At 28.0% G+C, this 11,482-nt stretch overlaps 1 long non-coding RNA gene across 1 annotated transcript; it reads left to right on the top strand.

Annotated features, from left to right (window-relative positions):
• The first annotated feature begins 1,174 nt into the window (after positions 1 to 1,174).
• LOC136089425 (uncharacterized) lies at positions 1,175 to 11,115 on the top strand. The gene is made up of 3 exons (XR_010643044.1): positions 1,175 to 1,342; positions 1,422 to 1,464; positions 11,030 to 11,115. It is a non-coding gene; the product is annotated as an uncharacterized LOC136089425 (long non-coding RNA).
• The last annotated feature ends 367 nt before the right edge of the window (positions 11,116 to 11,482 follow it).

Below are 11,482 nucleotides of genomic sequence, written 5' to 3'. Positions count from 1 at the left end.
TCATGGTTAAATGAGAGTCAAAATCAAAATAATCAGCGACAGCGTATTAATCAAGGCCAGTTTTTAGCCCAAACAGAAAGATGGCTAGAACTTGAGATTTAGATCTACTACTGGTGTTTCTGAGTGAAATCAAATCTGCACTTAGTTCTTCAAATTGTTGTCTATTGAATCCAGTAGTTCGCTTGCAAATAAAATCAGGTAGTTTTTAAATATCAGAATACTTTGAAAATAAACTACTATGCTGAGCGTAATATCGAAACATCTCTAGTAAAGATTTAACTTCTGATGCATTTAGTTTCACATTCTTTTTAACAACAATCAGCTGATTTAAAGCTTCATTGTTTAATAATCCAACTTCGTTTAAATGCTCTCCGCAGCATCTTGATCCAGTAAATATAAGAATTTTTTTTTGGACATAAGCGTCAATAATGCCTTACCCTGAAAAGAATTTGAAATTTTTTGAAGAGTTATGAATATGACATACGAAGCAATAGCGATAAGAAGCAGTTGTTCGAGGTAAGGCATTACCTCGAACACCAAAATTGATGTATTTTTTTCGCTCATTCCTTCGCTTTTTTTTAGCTCAACTAATTCTTAGGCTTAAGTGATATTTGTTCATTTTTTTCAATAATCGGTAGGCAAGCTGATATTTGATTTGTTTCAAGCGTTTCAGACAACTCAAGATTCGTTGTTTGACAATTAAACGACTGAGATTAAATGAAAAGATTAACAGTTTGAAATAAGAGAATATAGATGCGGATGTTGTTTCAAAAGATTGGATAAAAGTAGATTTATAGAGAAAATCTACTTTTATCCAATCTTTTGAAACAACATCCGCATCTATATTCTCTTATTTCAAACTGTTAATCTTTTCATTTTGGTACTTTTTAATTTTAAACAAAATACTTATATATGTCCGTTGGGAATTCTCTTCCGTTGGGAATACAATTTAATAGAATTAAGAGATTATTATAGTCAATTAAGTATTAGAAAATTGCGAGACTTTTTTTTAATTTTTCCTATTAAATAAGCGGTTAATTAATCGTAATAATTAATTAACTTCTATATATAATTAATCGTAATTAATCGTACGCTTTATAGTTGGAATAATAGTGTTTTAGTGATTTAAGAAATTAATTTAAACCAAAAATTAATTTAGATTAATTTAAACCAAAAAATTAATTTAAAGAAATTAATTTAAACCAAAAAGGGCAAAAACTTGATAGTTAGACGTCTAACCTCTTTAATACTATCGGCTAATTTTAAACCACTTCGGTGTTTATAATTATCACAAATTGAAATATGATGATAACGGTTACATTTAAAACACTTTAATTTAGAGGTACACTTGCTACTTATATGTCCACTACGAAGACAACGGAAACAAAATTTCTTATTAATTAAAATCTTTTTCCTTACAGCAATGTTTGTTACAATTTTGCACTGATGCAATTTATGATAAAGGTAAGAAAGAATTATTTTGCTTATAATCATTTATTTTCTTATGTTTATTAGAATTTTCACTGGAATGGAACGTTAGAAGAATTAACGCGTTCACGTGCTCTTAATTCACATTTTAATACATTAAATACATCTTTAATATCCCATGTTTCATCTTCGTTAAGTTTACGACTCATTATTAAATTATGTTCTTTGGGAAGTATTTCTAATAACATTGGAATAAGTAAAGAGCCATACATTGAAGAATCAATGCCAATATTTTCTAGACTAAGATAATGTTGAGATACAAATTCGTAAAGACTTCGCAACGAATTGATATTTTAATATTATTAACGCGTTCGAGATTTAAAAGTTTTTACATAAAAAAAGAAATTGTTAATTGTTTATTCGAAAATCTCTGTTTTTTAATGTTTAATGCTATAATATGTCGCAGAATAAGCTTGTCCATGTACCAAATTTCTTAGCTAAGTCATTTTTTGAATGCTACTTAAATCTTCATTCCTATTAATTGCACAATCGAAATTTTCCCAAAACGTTTGCCAATTTTCCTAATTGCCATAAAATGCCTCAATTTTTAATGTAGGAAGTTTAATTGTTTTATTAACTTTATGTGTAGTTATAGAACTAGTGTCATGATTAGATTTTAGACATTAGGAAAATTTACTTAAATAATTGTTAATCTCAGAAATTTCTCGCTTAAAAATTAGTGTAAAATCAATGGCTAAATCATTGTTAATTTTAAGCTCGTCTGCGTCGTCGATTAAAACTCAAATTTCATCAAGTTTTAATTCTTTTGAATCTATCGTTTGCAATCTCTCTTAAATTAATAAGTTTTAATAAATTTTCATTTTGATTGTCATCTTGAATCAAATCGTTAGCTTGATCAAATAATTTCTTTATTGAATTAAAAGTTCTTACTCTTCTTTTAGTTGTAAGGACAGACATTTCGCAAATCTAATTTCTTATTTTACGCGATTTCTTATTATCTTATTTATTTTTATTTGTTTCTTATTCTTTATTATTTTTTATTCTTTATTATTTTTTATTCTTTATTGTTTATTTCTTATTATACTTTATTTATTTTTCATTATCTTATTTATCTTATTTATTTATCGCGATTTCTTATTAAGTATCTTTTAAAACGGCAATTAGTTTTTGAATGTTTTATATAGTTTGTAATAAAATAAATAATTACTTGTAAAAGTAAATAAATAATCGATGAGTGCAACTTTGTAAAATGAAATTTCAAAATGGTAGCAAATTTTTAAGCAAATAATTTTTTTTTTTTCATATACCCAAGAAGTATCGTAATAGGTATCGCAAATTCTGTCTAATCTTAATTTAAAAATTTTAAACTTAATTCTTCCTAACTTAAGATCTCTTAATCTATAATATCTTAACTTAAATATCCTAACTTATAATATCTTAGCTTATAATATCTTAACTTATAATATCTTAACTTATTATTTAACATTAAACTCTTAAATGTGTACTGGGGATTTCCATTTCTGTGCGTGATTTTTTATTTTTCTTTGTTTTAGCAATTAAAAGCTGAGACTAAAAGCAATATGTATACTATTACGATTTTCTTTAAAAACATAACAAAAATATTTTTATCAAATTTTAGGCTACCTGAATAAATTAAATATATATATATTTAAGCATTTAATTTTTTTTGCGAAATAACGTTTTTGAAAATTGTTGTTTATTTTCAAACAGTAGCAATATATTGTTTGACAATAAACAACAATTTTCAAAACGCTATACTTTAGCTAGAAATAATTGATGACTATAAGGTGACCATATTTGAAAAATACAAGACGCGTACAAGGAACAAGTTTGGTATGTATAAATAGTAATGGTATTTAAAGCAGGCCCGTAGCCTGATTTGAATACCGTTTCTTTAAAGGAGCACTTTTTCTAAGAGGCGCCAAATAAAAATAAAGATAAATGCACCCAAGGGGAATTTTTTTTTCACCTATTTTTTGATAAGATTTTACATAAATTTAATAAAATTATTAATTTTATTTTTTATATTTTCATGACATTTTCGCCTTGCCCTTTTTTGTGTTGTACTACCAATTTTTGAATATTTGTTTAATTTCAATTTTTAGTGGCTAATCGGGACAAAGCCCAGGGGAGCACAAGTCCCCCTCGCTACCGCTCTGCCTACGGGCCTGGTTTAAATGGGTTTTACTGAAAACTCGTTTATTTATTTTAAAATTTTATGTGAAGAAACAAAATTTTGGAAAAAATAGTAAACAATATTTGCATTTTTAAATCACAAATATTTTTCATAAGAATGAATTGTTTTCAACAACATGTCATCTTTTTCAATTTTTTCTGCAAATTCTGAGCAGCTATATTTTCTTAAATTAAATTTAACAAACAAAATAGCGGCCAAAATTTTCATTGTAAGTTGGGATTTCCTTTCCGTCCAAATATCATTGGCAATCAAAAACAATAGCTCTACTTGGTAAACATAAAGCGGCTTCCACCAATTTTAACAAATTGTTTTAAGGAACGTGATTATTTTCGAAATGAGAAAAAATTTCAACCCATCGCTTGTCACATTCAATAGACTGTGAGTTCTAAGAAGAAAACTTTTCCTTTGTGCAATATAAATTAGATCTTCGAATTTCGTAGAACAATTCATTGTCATCGAATGTGATTTTTTCAAAAAAGTTATAGTTTCAATAATGCAGTGTTTATTGCGTTGATAAAATTTGAGCATTGTAACCGATGCCAATGATTAGCTGTTATAGTAATAACTTAAAATAGTAAAAACTTTTGAAGAAATATTTTTAACACAATGCATTTAAAGATAACTTCTGATAAAATATCTGATGTTAATCCATTTACGCAATCCATGTTAATCAGCTGAATTTGAAGCCCAAAATAAAATACATTTTAACGAACTTGTGGTAAAATGCATCAGAAAGAATTGACACATATGATGCTTTTAATAAAGCATTTTCTGAGTTAATTTCACAATATTTCTTTAACACGTTTACAATTATTGCTTCACATTTTGTGCGCGCACAAGCAATTCTTGGATTATAAAATTTCTTAATTAGCTTTGATGTACAAGCAGCATTTCTAAATCTATTTTTGTGTTTGATTGTGTAGAATGCAATTGTTCCATCTTGAATGGCTAATATTTTTTCATTTTGACCAAAGCTCTGACTCTTCATCAACTTTGTGATTTTGTTTGACGATATAGAAGTATCCAATGCCATTTTGTGTTTGATGGATTTGCAATGATTTTCAATTGCAAACCGTCCACGACTACTAATGTCAAATAGGCTTTGATAAATAGTACATTTGAGGAGCTCTGCGTTTGATCTGCGTTAAGAAAGGTAACATTTTCTTTAAATTGTCATTGTGCTTGACTTTCTCTTCTTACTATTCATTTTTTGAATTTGATGTATAAATAGTTATAAAAACTCAAACTACTTTTTTATGAACACGTATTTTTATGAACTTCTTATTAAAATAAATTGCAAAGCGTTATTTACAATATTTAGGGAAAACAGACATTACATAGCATTTGCGTAAAACGAGCGCATTTTCTTTGTTGCAGTTGAAAAATCTTTTGAAGTATCTTTTTTTCTTCTCTAATGGGAATTTTAAAAACTTTTTTTTTTAATGTTTACGGGAATTTAATTCATTTAGTTTCGTGTTTTATAGTTAAGTTTATTGGAATTTTATTCATTCTGTCTTTTAAATTTTAGAAAATTCATTAATTAAAAGTCTTTCAAATAATATATTTTAAAAGAATTTTATTTGCTTTTTGTTAATATATAAACGCGTACACAAACGCGTGCAAACCCCAAACGCGCAAAACTACCGCCAAACGCTTACTGTACGCGCCATACGCGTACGTATGGTCACCTTAAATAACTACCATTTCTCATTAAAAATATACTAAATATGAGTCGTAGAAGTATAATATTTCCCTTAAAATACTCACAAGATTTATTTTCTTAAAAATATCTGCATGAAATTAACTAATTCGCAACTTCCGCGCGTGACATCTTTTTTTTTAGGTTATTTTAGGTGCTCCCAGAAGTCTTTACGGTCTTATCACGGAGCACCGCGAGAGAGCATTTAAGTAGAAGTTCAGGCCTCCTTCCTGACCAATATCGCCTATTGGGTTAAAGCCGGCGTCGAACCTCGGACCTCTGGGTTCTGAGCCAGAACTCTAACCACAGCGCCACGGCTTCTCGCTTCCGTGCATGATCATTCTTGAACTGCATTCGATTGCTATGATTCTATGATACATAGTGCAATCCTGTAACTTTCTGAAAAGCTTTACTAATGTTTAAAATATCCTTTAAAATATATATATATATAACGCTGAAACTTATATTTTTTGAAGAATTAAAGTTTATTTATCTAGTAACTAAAATTTTAGTTTTTCTGTTCTGTGCATGATTCCGTTTCAAACTTAATTTATTCTTTATTAGCATTACTAATGTATACAATTTTTTGTCTACAAAGTATTTTTATAGGTTAGAATTAAATGAGAGCAAATTGAAGATCGCCAGTTTTATTATTATAAAAATAATAGACAAAACGTATACGAGTTTCCGTGCGTGATTTTTGGGAAATACCCTACTCTTAACAAATATCTCAAAAATAAATCAAAAACAAAAACACTCATAATCCTGATAATCCTGATAATCATTTGCAACGAACGAATTTTCCACGAAGACTTTCTTTTGTAATACTAAATCAAAAAATACATAAAATTTACTAATGAAATCTTTAATAAATAATAAATTAATATTCATTAATCGCAATAAATTTAATAAATATAGAAAAAACACTTAGCTGTTTAATCTTCCAATATCTTCTTAACCATGTGTCCATATGAAAAGACTATGGAGCAAGTATTATCTTTAAAATAAAGATGCGATTTGATTATTATACATATATTTCAGGATTCTCAATACAAATTACAATAATCCAAATATACAAGAGTTGAGTGCAAAGAAAGAGAAAAAGAGCGTAAAGAGAGTGCAAAAAAAGAACAAAGAGCGTAAAGCTGAGTGCAAAGAAAGAACAAAAGAACGTAACTGCAAAAAGAGGAAAGAATTTAGCGTATGGCGCATTAGTTTAAATACTATAAATTCGCGGGCATGCGTAAGAAGCTAATCTGGCTGTAGCGTTATCAAACTAACGCAACAAACATTTACCTGTATTTATTATTAACTTTTATAATTAAAACCTGCATTTATTTTAAACATTTACCTGTTTTTATAATTGACTTATTACTTGTATTAAAATTGGTAAAAACGCAGCCAATAGAAATAAGAGTTTATTCGTCTTTATATTGTATATTTCATGTATATACGTTCTGCTATGAGCTCTGCATAACTCGTGAAACGGAAAAAATATAAAATACATGACTCTGCACAAACTGAACAATAATCTTCTTGTACAAATTTCTAATTTACAATTAAATTTTCTTTAAATTAAAAGATTAAAAAAGAACTTAAAGTTAAAAAAAGAAGAAATTTAAGATAAAGTTAAAATAAAAAATAATCCTAATTTAATTACGCTTCTTTTGATACCCAGCTTTAATAAAAAATAATGAATAGAGCTAAAGTGCAAGGAAATGGTTGGTAAAAGACTTAAAAAGTTGTAGGTTGTATGATCAGGAAAACATGAAAATGGGAGAGAGTTCTAAAGAGTTGAAGAGTGTGGAAAAAAACTAGACGAATAAAAGTTTTTAGAGCGTGGAGGGACAGACTCAGTAAAAGGATTTTTTTATCAAAGTTATTATTTTTTTCCAAGTTTTAACTACTATTTCCCATAAATAAAAAACTATTCCTTTTACATTTCAAAAAAAGGGGCCAATTGACAACTAGGGTTTGTCCTTCCTTGCTCTTTAACTCTATCCTATATTCAGAGCGAATAGACATTATTCTAAATTGTATTGCTTTTCAAGCTAATTCACGCACATAATAAAATTTAATTTAATTATTATATTTTCTCTTTAACACCCGGCAATAAATTACAGCTAAAATAAATTATATTAAAATAGTCACTAATTAAATTAAAATCAGCTAAACGACACGGTTGTCGCAGTTGTTAGCATTAAATGCTAATAACTTGCCGGTGTGTTTTCCACAAATTATTGGATCAGACTTGTCGGAACATTCTCCATCAAAATTTTAAAAGACTCTTTTTTTTCAAATTCCACAATTGGAACATTTCTTTCAATATTTACTCCATATTGACTATAACTATAATTAATATTGACTTAAACTAATAGTGATTAAAACACCTTGGGAATATTAAAAGTTTATGAAATTTAAAAAAATAAAACATTCAAACTGATGAAAGAAAGCTGTATACGCAATAGTCACGCAAGACAACTTAAACCTCAAGGAAAAGTTCTATTTTTAATTGTTACGACGATTAAATTGAGAAATGTAAATTAAACTTAAATCCACATGGGAAATTATAAAGAAAAACAAAGCACCTTCAAAATAAAAACATTAAAACTGACTAAAACATTTGAGGGAAAAGAAGACAGTTTGTGAAATAATGCGAAATATTCAAAAAAATACAAACTCGCCAATCAAGTTAAATATATAAGTCGATTTAAAATATTTTCACACATAAGCGTCATATGATTTTTTTCACGAAGGCAGTCAGAGAGCTCTACAAACGTTTTATGATTTTTGATAGTTTTTCTAACTTTTTTAATCCTTAAGCGAAAGGTTACAATCAACCTTACACTCCCTGATGATTTTTTTTTAATATTACATTTTTAGTGAAAGGGATATGTTCTGCGATGTAAATAAAAAATTCAACGATAAAACATAAATTCTACTCAAAAAATTTGTGGAATGTTATCTGAAATCATAATTGAGACTGCTAGAGACGCATTGAGACTCATGATGCTCGCGGTGTATTATTAAAAAAATATACTGGGTACCCCCTCCCCCCTAACCACTACCAAAATAAAAGTAATAACAAACAAAGCTATTATTTCTAGTATTCACAAAATATTTTTAAAACTCTGTATTTAAGACATTTTACGAATAAAACAATTAAATGCAACAAAGAAAAAAAATTTTTTTTTTTGGTATTAAGTTTTTCTGACGTTATACCAAGACTTTATAAGCATTTCTAGCAGCAAAGTTGGAAAATGGAAGGATAAAACAGTCGTTAAGACAATCCTGTCCCATGGTAGCTCTTAGAAAGTTCTTGACGAGAGCTAACTTGCTGAAAGATCTCTTGTCTTCAGCCACAGGTACTAACAAAGTAAGAAAGATACGAATACAGATGCATATCTAGTGGAAATTTCCATCAGTTCCTTAAAGTACTATTCAGAAGATTCAGAAGAAGGGCTAATCATTTGTCAGTAGATAGTGTCGAACTGACGGAAAGTGACGGAACTCATTAATAAACTCGTCTTCACTAAGACCATTTGGATACAGAAGTACGAGATCTTTAACTTTAGATTCTTGACTGTTTGTTAAGTCCAAATTGATGTGAAGCGTAGATCAGATGAATGAAAATAATTTACATTGCTGTTTCAGGGCTTGAAATCTTTCTGTAATCTGATGGATGAAGGTAACAAAGTAAAAAATTTTTATTTCTTAATTAAATGCCTTAATTTTTTATATGACATACTGATAATTTTTTTGTCATCTGATGAAGCCCATAAACGTGATACCCGGGTCCCCCCGCCCTCTGGAGGCAGCATTGCACAACTTTCATGGGGCAAGTTAGGACGAGTTGAACGCTTAATAACAAACTTATCTTCAAATAAAATTAGACTAAAATGCACACGAAAAAAAAAATGTAAAAGATTTATAAACGAAGAAATATCAAAAACTGCAATAAAAAATGTTTTTGATAAAACAATGAAAATAAGAAGTGCTGCCGATGTATTTGGATTCTCTAAAAGTACGTTGGTCTACAGAATAAAAATGCTCAGAAATAATAGAATATCAAAAAACGATAACTTTTCTACCAAATATTCTGTAAATCAAATATTTACTAATGAAGAGAAAGCAATGTTAGAAAGTTATATGTTGAAATCATCAAAAATGAACTAGTGGTTAATTTATTAACAAGCAAGAGTTATACCATATGAGTATAGTGATGCTTTGAAAAAATGTTCTGAACAATGGAGCCAAAGTAAAATAGCAGGTATTGAATTTTATGGTTTATGATGAGACGCAAAATACTTTTAATTGTCAAGTTTTAACGTCAAAATGTGAATGAATTTCAAATTAACTTGGAAAGAGTACTTTGTAAGTCTAAATTTCTCCCAGAATGCATGCTTAATATAGACGAGTAAAAAGCAAAAGTAAAAGTTCTTACGTTTATACATGTTATCAAATTAGAAAATGTGGCTGTATTAAAAAATATGTGGCTTAAAAATGAGTATATGCATATTCATTACACCAGAATATCTAAGGACTATCATATTTCTCAACACAATAATAATTTTGGCAGTAATTCAATATGCTGCAAAGGAATTAAATTGTATAATAGTATGCCACCTTCAATAAAGAACTTTGATTAAAGGAAATTTGGAATGGAAGTTATAAAATAAGTGAAAAAGAAGTTGGTTTAATATCAACACAAACAACATAAGTATATAATATATATACGTATATAAAAGTGATATTTAATATAGTTATTAGTAATGTGGTAACGTAATTTATTTAACGTATATTTTATCATATATTTAACGACTTTAATTAGCCTTTAATTGCTAACCATATTTATGAAAAAAAAATAAAAAAGTGTTTTGACTGTTGTGTAGGCACCAAATGTCATGGCTCAGCGTGGTCAAAAGCAAGTTGGTCAAAATGTCTCAGCCAAACAAGCGCAATAGGTTTCAATCTCTTGATGTTTCAGTAATGGGTCCTCTTAAACAGAAACTTTCTGTATCTCAAAATGACTGGTTGTTTAATCACCTAGGAAAAACTATAACTATTCACAATTTAGCCATTAAAAATATGTTAACAATGTAACAATGTGTAATATTATAGCAGGGTTCAAAAAATATGGTATTTCTCCTTTTTCAATAAATGCATTTACACGTGAAGATTTTGGCTGTTTAGAGGTAACAAACAGCAGCCTAAATTGCATCTTTACAATCTAGTAATAATGACAATATTAAAAAAGCTGTCTAGATTTTAAAATTTCAAATGTTAGTGATCATTCTATAGTAAACACTTCTTTTGAAACTACTATGCTGAACAGTGAGTCACTTTAATTTATATAAGAACAAATGAAGGTAATTAACAAACGTAACAACCAAAGAAAACAAAACTTAATTACTACATGATTGTCTAGCTCTACAGGTTTGCCCAACAAAAGTAATTTTTGTTTGCAAAATAAAATATGCATAAATTTTAAAGACATAGAAAAATTAAAAAACAGAAGCATTAAATTCTGGCGATTTTTGTTTAGTCCAATGTGGATCATCAGTTAACAACGCAGCGTGAGCTTTTGTTTGCAGAATTGAAGAAATAAATGCAAATATTTTGGTTGTTAATTTGTTGAATAATGTAGATTTAATATTTTTTAGTATTCTGGTATACAAAATAAGTGGTCGTTGCCTATTGCAAAAGTCTTTACAAAACTGCCTAAAGCCAAACATTGCATGAAGCAATCGGAGAGGTATGATACTTATATTTTATTTTTCCACACTCAAACTTGGTTAAATGTTATGAACTTTATTGTTTCAGTTGTATTAAACAATACTGAAAGTTTTTGTTTAATACAACTGAAACAATAAAGTTCATAACATTTAATACTATACCTGATTTACATTCACACTCTTTGTTTATTTATTACTTTATGAGAGTGATAGAATATTGACTAGGATTTTCATTTTAGCTGTTTGAGTATTATATACAAGAAAATTGTTTAATGATTTTGAGGACTTTATAAAATCTTTTACTGCCAATGATTTTATTATTGTAAATAATTATTAAATTTTAAGAAACATTCCTTATATTTTTCTTATATTTCATAAACT

Source organism: Hydra vulgaris, chromosome 13 (genome assembly GCF_038396675.1).
Source record: "Hydra vulgaris chromosome 13, alternate assembly HydraT2T_AEP".
NCBI classification, from domain to species: domain Eukaryota; kingdom Metazoa; phylum Cnidaria; class Hydrozoa; order Anthoathecata; family Hydridae; genus Hydra; species Hydra vulgaris.
This window is presented reverse-complemented; position numbering and strand designations above follow the sequence as displayed.